Source organism: Elephas maximus, chromosome 3 (genome assembly GCF_024166365.1).
Source record: "Elephas maximus indicus isolate mEleMax1 chromosome 3, mEleMax1 primary haplotype, whole genome shotgun sequence".
Classification (NCBI taxonomy): domain Eukaryota; kingdom Metazoa; phylum Chordata; class Mammalia; order Proboscidea; family Elephantidae; genus Elephas; species Elephas maximus.
The window spans coordinates 84,917,299-84,927,215 of record NC_064821.1 but is presented as its reverse complement, the minus strand read 5'-3'; positions in this window follow the sequence as shown (position 1 = coordinate 84,927,215).

Genomic DNA, 9,917 nt, shown 5'->3' with positions numbered 1-9,917 from the left:
TTTTTTTAAACCCTCATTTCCTACAGCCAGAAAACAGACAAACTGTCTTTTTAATTGTAAGAGAAGCAGAACTTTGGAGTAGGCTGAATTCTCAGCCAAGGCAAGTCTCCTTCATCAAAGTCAAGGTCCTGATAGGAAAGGAATGGGACCTGAGAATTGGGATAGGGATAACTTTTAAGTAGATTTGGATAGATGCGTTTGAGAACCTTAAATCCTTAGATTTCCCTGAAAATTTGGTCCTGCAGAAGTGAAGCATTCCCTTTTATTGGAAGGTAGAGGATCCCCTTGCTTGAAAATTATGCAGAGCACTCAAACGAGGCAGATGCCTTACAGTATAATGCCTGCCATCCTAATGAATGGCTCTTACCTTCTATTCTGGTTGCCAGACCTAAAATTATGCTCAAATTTCAGTATAATATGACTGGGGAAGGGCTGGACCTGTTAAGGGAAAAAAAGGATTATATGCCATAGGGATTACAGAACCTGTCAAGAACCAGGAGAGTATGCCTGGAGTGAATCCTGAGAGTGCTAGATCAAGAGGGTTAAAATATATAACTGATTGAGGAAGGGCTTGTCAATATGGGATCACCTGCCCAAGAGAAAGAATTTGGCACCCCGGCAAGAGCTCCCAGTAACAGCACTAATGCGCTGCTTAGATGACTCTTGGGATTAGGAAAGGTGATGGGCCATATTAAACAAATATGCCAGAAGTGCTGTGGAAAATGGAATCAAAAGGCTAAGAGAAGTAAACATGCTAAAATGAGTCTACTATATAAGACCAGAAAACTCTTCAGCTGACCACATTTCTAGGGAGGGTCCAGAAGACACCAAAACAATAAGGAATGCAGTGGTGGGGACATTAGCCTCACTGAAAACTCAATAGAGACTGTCCTCTGTAGGTCAGGATTGATTGGAGGAGATGCTATTATAAAACCGGGCCCCATAGCAGTAGAGATGGTTAGATCTCAGAGTAGAAGAGGCCGGGTGGCAGCACCTAGCGGTTAAAAGAAAGGTGGGGCATAATGAATGTAATGGATGGTAAGATCAGAATGGCAGCCAAGAGAACCTGAAGCACAGGGCGCTATGGAGATAGATCACAGAACACGGTGTTTCTAGGAGAAAGCTAGATGGTAGCCAACAAGAGTACTGCTTAATTCATACAGTCAAAGGAGATGAAGAAAATGTGAGCAAAAAGCTGACATCGGCTGCTCAATGGAAAGTCACAATCTCTGGCCCAATTTCCTGTCATGAGCCAGTTCTTAAATTCAAACCTATCAACTGAAGGAGAAACCAGTCTCCGTTAGGAAGGACCCTGAAATACCATACAAAGTAAATACAGTAGTGATTTCCACAGCCTCTTCCTCCACCTCCAAAGAGACCTGAGGTCATTTATTCAGGTAACCATATACTAGGGAAAAGACATATACATTTCTTTCAAGAGCTTGTTAGGACACAAGGGCCAAGTGATGTTGATACCTGGAGACCCAGAGCACCATCACACTCCCCCCAATAAAGTAAAGGTATATGGGATTCGGTATTAAATGATATCTTAGTCCAGGTCTATCTCACAGTAGGTCCACTGAGTTCACTGGCCCTTCCTGTGGTTATTTCCCTGGTTCCTGAATGTATAATTGGAAATGACATATTTAGCAACTGGCAGAACTCTCATATTTACTTCACTTGTAGAGTAAGAGCTGTTGTAATAGAAGAGGCCAAGTGGAAGGCACTGAAACTTTCCCCTTCCCCACCAAGAAAATAAGTCAAAAATAGTTTGCATCATGGAGGAAATAGCAGAGATTAATGCCACCTGCAAGACTTAAAGGATGGATAGGCGGTGATCCCTATCATATCCCCATTTAACTAACCAGCCTGACCTCTGAAAAAAAAATATGGATTATAGCAAATGACAGAGAATATCACAGATTTAACCATCATTACCAAAGGAAATTATCACAGCCTCAGTTATACACGATATGGGCCTATTGATCTGATGAATGCATTCTTTTCCATCTGCAAATATAGCAGAATTCAGAGCAGTTTGCATTCACATGAGACAGATACTATGCATTCACAAACTTCACAATCACAAAATTCACATTTCCCCAGGGCTACGTTAATTCTCCTGCTCTCTGTTATAATCCAGAGGATCCTGGACTGCTTGATCATCCCACAAAACATAACTTTGATGATATCATGATAATCAGACCTAATAAGCAAGAAGTGACAAGAACTCTGAATACCTTTGTAAGACATCTGTGCTTCAGAGGGTAAGGCATAAACCCTGCAAAGTTCAACAGCTTTTAATGAAAAACAAATCTTTCAGAAAGTTAGGAATAGAAGAGACTTCTTTCATTTGGTAAAGTCTATAATAAAAGAACCTATAGAAAACATTATGCTTGGCATAGAACTTCAGATGTATTCCCAGCGAGATCAAGAACAAGGGAAGAATTTTTTTATTCCAGTTACTGTTTAACATAGTGTCTTAGGCTGGGTTCTCTAGAGGAGCAAAACAAAGAAGTATATATAGAGAGAGATTTATCTCAAGAAAATGGCCTATGCAGTTGTGGAGGCTGGTAAGTCCCCAATCCCTGGGTCAGATGTCAGGCTGGAGGCATCTCCTGACTCACATGGTTGCAGGGGTCGATGAACCCAAAATCAGCAGGTCAGGTGGAAGGCTGCTGGCTCACATCCCGAGATCTGGAGGTCGGAGGATAACCAGTTGGATGCAGGATTCGGAGAAAGTTTGCCAGAACATCCATATATGTATATATTGGATGCAGGCCATACCCACAAGGAAACTGATAGGCTATCAGCTGATAGGCTTTCAACTGACTGGCTTTCAATTGATTAGCTGCTCACATCAGATCACAAAATGGAGGATGATTACATAATATCTGCTAAACCACTGTGAATCATGGCCTAGCAAAACTGATACATAACCTTAACTATCACACATAGTACTGGAGATCTTGGCCAATAGAATAAGAAATCTAATCAGTAAGTGTAGAAATTGGAAGAGAAAGATAAACTGTTACTATTCACAGGTGATATGAACATACACAGAAAACTCAAAATAATCAAGAGACTAAACCAATGTAAGAGCAGGATTTCGAGATACAAGATGAACTCACTAAAATAAACCTGTGGGATTTCTTCCAAAAGTTCATAGCCTCAATCTAATCATTAGGAACCATCAGACAAACCAAAAATAAGGGACATTTGAAAAACTAACTGGCCTATTGTGGTAAGCAGAAGAGTGCCCCCCCCCAAAGATGTTCATGTCCCAGAACTTGTGAATATGTTAGGGTACATGGAAAAGGGGAATTAAAGTTGCATATGGAATTAAAGTTGATAATCAACCAACATTAAAATGAGAAGATTATCCTGGATTATCCTTGTGGGCCTAATGGAGTCATTAAAGTCCTTATAAGTGGAAGAAGGATATGTAAGAGAGAGAACCAAAGAGGTGGCAGCCTAAAAAGGACTCAACCCAAAGTTTCTGGCTTTTGGAAATGGAGGAGTGATACCATCAGTCAAAGAACACAGGTAGCCTCTAGAAGCTAGAAAAGACAAGGAAATAAATATTCCCTCAGAGCCTCCAGAAGAAATGCAGCCCTGCCAACACCTTGATTTTAGCCATGTGTTATTGTAACCTGACCCTAGGCATGCCAGGAAATTTCAGTTAGTCAGAAAAGACTGCCTTAAACTAGACCAAGCCAGGATTTGGCCCACCCTGAATGTGCAGAAGGGCCAGCTGTGACCATTAGTTGATCTCAACAGAGGACATAGCAACAGGCGGAATAAATTGGAAGGAAAATCATCACCCAGACCCCATTCTGAAGTGAGAGGTCCAAGAAGAACCAGATCACCTCCTGTTTCCTGGCCTCCATAATTCCTGCAATGTCTTCCTTCTAGAATTTTCCCTCCCCAGCACACCTGCGCAGCTGCCATCTTGCTGCCCAAATCACACATAAGCTCTGTTTCCCCATAGCTCAGGGAGTCGGATCTGAGGAACTTCCTCCCAGCTCCTTGCTCTGCAATTGCAATAAAGTTACTTTCTCTTTCTCAAAGGCCAGTGTCCAGATTTTTGCAGATCTAAGCACACCAGACAGAACCCACTTTCTATGGTTCAGCAACATTACGGACTGAATTGTGTCCCCAAAAAAGATATGTTGAAGTCCTAACCCACTACCTGTGAATGTGACCTTGTTTGGGGAAAAGGGTTTCCTGTTGCAGATGCTATCATTCAAGTTAATGAGGTCATGCCCAGAGTAGGGTGGGTCTTAATCCCTTCTGAGTGGTATCTTATAAAAAGGGAGAAGACAGGCATCATGTGATAACAAAGGCAGCTGCATCTACAAGCAGCAAAGGAACACCAAGAATTGCTGTTAGCCACCGGAAGCTAGGAGAGAGACATGGAACTGTTCCTCTCACAAAGCCCCAAAAAGAATTAACATGGCCAAGACCCTGATTTGAACTTCTAGCCTTTAGAACTGTGAGAAAACACATTTCTGTTCTTTAAAGCCACCCACTTTGTAGTATTTTGTTATGGAAACCCTAGGAAACTGATACACATTTTGGACTTCTAACCTCCATAACTGTAAAATAATAAACCTGTGTTGTTTTAAGCCACTGAGTCTGTGTCATTTATTACAGCAGCAATAGGAAAACTAAAATGCCTTCAAAAATGTCAACGTCATGAAACACAAATAACTACTAAGGAACTCTTCCTGATTAAAGGAGGCTAAGGAGATAGGCCAACTGAATACAAAGCACGACCAAAGATTTTATTTTGCTATAAAGGACATTATTGGAACAATTGGCAAAATGTTAATACCCAAAACCAAAAAAACCACACCCACTGCTGCCAAGTCAATTCCAACTCACAGTGATCCTACAGGACAGAGTAGAACTGCCCCCACAGAGTTTCCAAGTAGTGCCTGGTGGATTCGAACTGCAGACCTTTTGGTTAGCAGCCGTAGCTCTTAACCACTATGCCACCAGGGTTTCCAAAAATGTTAATAAGGTCCATAAATTAGATAAAAGTTCTATATTGATGTTAATTTCCTGATTTTGATCATTGTTCTAAGGTCATTAAGAGAAATCCTTTGTTTTGGGGAAATATACTGAAATATTTTTTTTTATTTAGAGGTAAAGGAGCATCAGGTCAGCAATTTTTTTGAAAGAGAGAAACTGATTCTTTTTATTATTGTTGCAATTTGTGCACAACCTTTCTGTGAGTCTGAAATTATGTCAAAATAAAAAATTAAAAGAAAAATAGTTTTTAATTCCAGTTGTGGCAAAATAAAGAAATGAAAAACACTCAAATTTGCAGATGGGTTAGACGCATTTCTAATGGTTGGAGGAATGCTGCCTTTAAAAAGGAGAATTCCAAACCTTTATTGCACACGTAAACCTTTTATACTAAATATTGACACTGGTAATCTAAGATCAATTAACTTTTGGGGGTCAAATTCTTCATACAAACATCTCCAGATATCAGACCTGTATTTGGCTCTTATACAGAGACAGTTTGCTTTCATTTCAGGTCTTACCAGCCCAAATTCATCCTCATATCTGCCTACATATATTTTATACCAATTCTTACCTAATTACAAACATAATCACAAGGCAGAAAGATAATTTCCAAGAATACAGTCTATTATTAGAATTTGCTTAATGATATCTCTCTTCTGTTCCAAGAATCCTTCATGCTTAGTCCTAGAGATTTCCAGGCATGTTGTTTTTGTTAGGCGCCATGGGATCGGTTACAACTCATGGCGACCCTATGTACAACAGAACGAAAAACTGCCCGGTCCTATGCAATCCTCACAATTTTTGTTATGTTTGAGCCCGTTGTTGCAGCCACTGTTGTCAATTCATCTCACTGAGGGTCTTCCTCTTTTTCACTGACCCTCTTTTTTACCAAGCGTGATGTCTTTCTCCGGGGAATGGTCCCTCCTGGTAACATGTCCAAAGTACATGAGACGAATATTCTGGCTGTACTTCTAAGATTTGTTTGTTCTTCTGGCAGTCCATGGTATATCCAGTATTCTTTGCCAACATCATAGTTCAAATGCATCAATTTTTCTTTAGTCCTCCTTATTCACTGACCAGCTTTCACACGCATATGAGGCGATTGAAAATACCATGGCTTGGGTCAGATGCACCTTAGTCCTCAAGGTGACATCTTTGGTTTTTTTAATGCCTTAAAGGGGTCCTTTGCAGCAGATTTGCCCAATGTAAGAAGTCATTTGATTTCTTGACTGCTGCTTCCATGGGTGTTGATTGTGGATCCAAGTAAAAGGAAATCCTTGACAACTTCAATCTTTTCTCTGTTTATCATGATGTTGCTTTTTGGCCCAGTTTTGAGAATTTTTGTTTTATTTATGTTGAGGTGTAATCCGTACCGTAGTCTTTGATCTTCATCAGTAAGTGATTCGAGGTCTCTTTCACTTTCAGCAAGCAAGATTGTGTCGTCTGCATATCACAGATAGCTAATGAGTCTTCCTACAATCCTGATGCCACTTTCTGCTTCATGTGGTCCAGTTTCTTGGATTATTTGCTCGGCATATAGATTGAATAAGTATGGTGAAAGAATACAACCCCGACACATACTTTTTCTGATTCTAAACTACTCAGTATCCCCCTGTTCTGTTCAGATGACTGCCTCTTGGTCTATGTACTAGTTTGTCACGAGCATAATGATGTGTTCTGGAATTCCCATTCTTCACAATGTTATCCATAATTTGTTATGATCCACGCAATCGAATGCCTTTGCATAGTCAATAAAACACAGGTAAATCTCTTTCTGGTATTCTCTGCCTTTAGCCAAGATCCATTGGACATCAGCAATTATATCCCTTGTTCCACATCCTCTTCTGAATCAGGCTTGAATTTCTGGCGATTCCTTGTCAATGTTTTGAGTTATTTTCACAAAATTTTACTTCCATGTGATATTAATGACATTGTTTGATAATTTCTGAATTCTATTGGATCACCTTTTTTGGAATGGGCACAAGTATGGATCTCTTCAAGTCGGTTGACCAGGTAGCTAGCTGTCTTCCAAATTTCTTGGCATAGATTGAGTTCTTCCAGCTTTCCATACACTTGTTGAAACATCTCAGTTGGTATTTCATCAGTACCTGGAGCCTTGTTTTTTGCCAATGCCTTCAGTGCATCTTGGACCTCTTCCTTCAATACCATCAATTCTTAATCATATACCACCTCCTGAAATGGTGAAATGTCAACCAATATTTTTGATACAGTGACTCTGTATATTCCTTCCATCTTTTTTTTTTTTTTCTTTTCTTTTTGGATGAGTTTATGTGTGTGTGTGTGCACGCACGCATGCATTAGGTGACAGTTTACAGCTCAAGTTAATTTCTCATACAAAAATTTATACACACGCTGTTCTGGGACCCAAGTTGCAATCCCCATAACGTGATAGCCTACTCCCCTTTTCCATCCCAGGTTTCCGTATCCATTCAGCCAGCTTCTATTCCTTTCTGCCCTCCCATCTCACCTCCAGACAGGAGACACCCATTTAGTCTGCTGTATCTACTTGAACTAAGAAGCATACTCCTCACGAGTATTATTTTATGTTTTATAATCCGTGCTAATCAATGTCTGAAGAGTTGGCTTTGGGGATAACCTCACTTCTGGGTTAACAGAGGTTCCGGGGGCCATGTCTTCTGGGATTCCTCTAGTCTCAGTCGCACCTTTAAGTCTGGTCTATTTACTAGAATTTGAGTTCTGCACCACACTTTTCTCCTGCTCCGTCAAGGACTATCTGTTTTGTTCCCCGTCAGGACCATCACTGGTGGTAGCTGGGCACCATCTACTTCCTCCAGTCTCAGGCTGATGGATTTTCTGGTTTATGTGGCCCTCTTGTCTATTGGGCTAATATTTTCTTTGTGTCTTTGGTGTTCTACATTTCCCTTTACTTTAGGTGGGTTGGAACCAATTGAAGCATCTTAGATGGCCATACACAAGTTTTAAGGCCTCAGACACCACTCACCAAAGTGACACGCAGAACATTTTCCTAATAAACTTGTTGTGCCAATTGATCTAGATGTCCCCTGAAACCATGGCCCCCAAACCCCTATCCCTACTATTCTGTCCCTCAAAGTGTTTGGTTGTGTTCAGGAAACTTCTTAGCTTTTGGTTTAGTCCAGTTGTGCTGACTTCCTCTGTATCGTGTGTTGTCCTTCCCTTCACCTAATTCTTGTCTACTATCTAGTTAGTGAATACCCCTCTCCCTCCCTCTCCACCCTCATAACCATCAAAGAGTGTTTTCTTCTGTGTTTAAACCTTTTCTTGAGTTCCTATAATAGTGGTCTCAAACAATATTTGTCCTTTTGCAACTGACTAATTTCACTCAGTGTAATGCCTTCCAGGTTCATCCATGTTGTGAGATGTTTCACAGATTCATCATTGTTCTTTATCATTGAGTAGTATTCCATTGTGTAAATATATCATAATTTGTTTATCCATTCATCTGTTGATGGGCACCTAGGTTGTTTCCATCTTTTTGCTACTGTGAACAGTGCTGCAATGAACATGGGTATGCATGTTATCTATTCTTGTGATGGCTCTTATTTCTCTAGGATATATTCCAAGGAGTGGGATTGCTGGATTGTATGGTACTTCTATTTCCAGCTTTTAAGGAAACACTGAATCGATCTTCAAAGTGGTCACACCATTTTACATTCCCACCAGCAGCGTATAAGTGTTCCAGTCTCTCCACAACCTCTCCAACATTTATTATTTTGTGGTTTTTTTTGGATTAATGCCAGCTGTGTTGGGGTGAGATGATACCTCACTGTAGTTTTGATTCGCATTTTTCTAATGGCTAACGATCTTGAGCATTTCCTCATGTGTCTGTTAGCCACCCGAATGTCTTCTTTAGTGAAGTGACTGTTCATATCCTTTGCCCATTTCTTTAAATTGGGTTATTTGTCTTTTTGTTGTTGAGGTTTTGCAGTACCTTGTAGATTTTAGAGATAAAGCTCTGATAAGCATATGTTGTAGCCAAAAATATTTTCCCCATCTGTTGGTTGTCTTTTTACGCTTGTGGTGAAGTCTTTTGATGAGCATAAGTGTTTGATTTTCAGGAGCTCGCAGTTACCTAGTTTCTCTTCTGCTGTTTCCGCATTGTTAGTTGTGTTTTTAATTCTGTTTATGCCATGTATTAGGGCTCCTGGGCTTGTCCCTATTTTTCTTCCATGATCTTTATTATTTTAGGTTTTACATTTAGGTCTTTTATCCATTTTGAGTTAGTTTTTGTGCATGGTGTGAGGTATTGGTCTTATTTCATTTTTTTGCAGATGGACATCCAATTATACCAGCACCATTTGTTAAAGAGACTGTCTTTTCCCCATTTAACAGACTTTGGGCCTTTATCAAATATCAGCTGCTCATAGGTACATGATTTTACATCTGGATTCTCAATTCCGTTCCATTAGTCTATGTATCTGTTGTTTTACCAATGCTAGGCTATTTTGACTAACGCGGCGGTATAATAGGTTCTAAAATCAGGTAGTGTGAGGCCTCCCACTTTGTTCTTCTTCTTCGGTAATGCTTTACTTACCCAGGGCCTCTTCCTTTTTCATATGAAGTTGGTGATTTGTTTCTCCATCTCACTAAAAATGTTGGAATTTGGATAAGGATTGCATTGTATCTGTAGATCTCTTTGGGTAGAATTGACATTTCTACAATGTTGAGTCTTCCTATCCATGGGCAAGGTATGTTTTTCCACTTATGTAGGTCTCTTTTGGTTTCTTGCAGTGGTGTCGTATAGTGTTTTTTGTATAGGTCTTTTATGTCCCTGGTTAGATTTATATCTTCTTTAGAGCTTCTGTAAATGGTATTGATTTGGTGATTTCCTCTTCGATGTTCTTTTTGTTGGTGTAGAG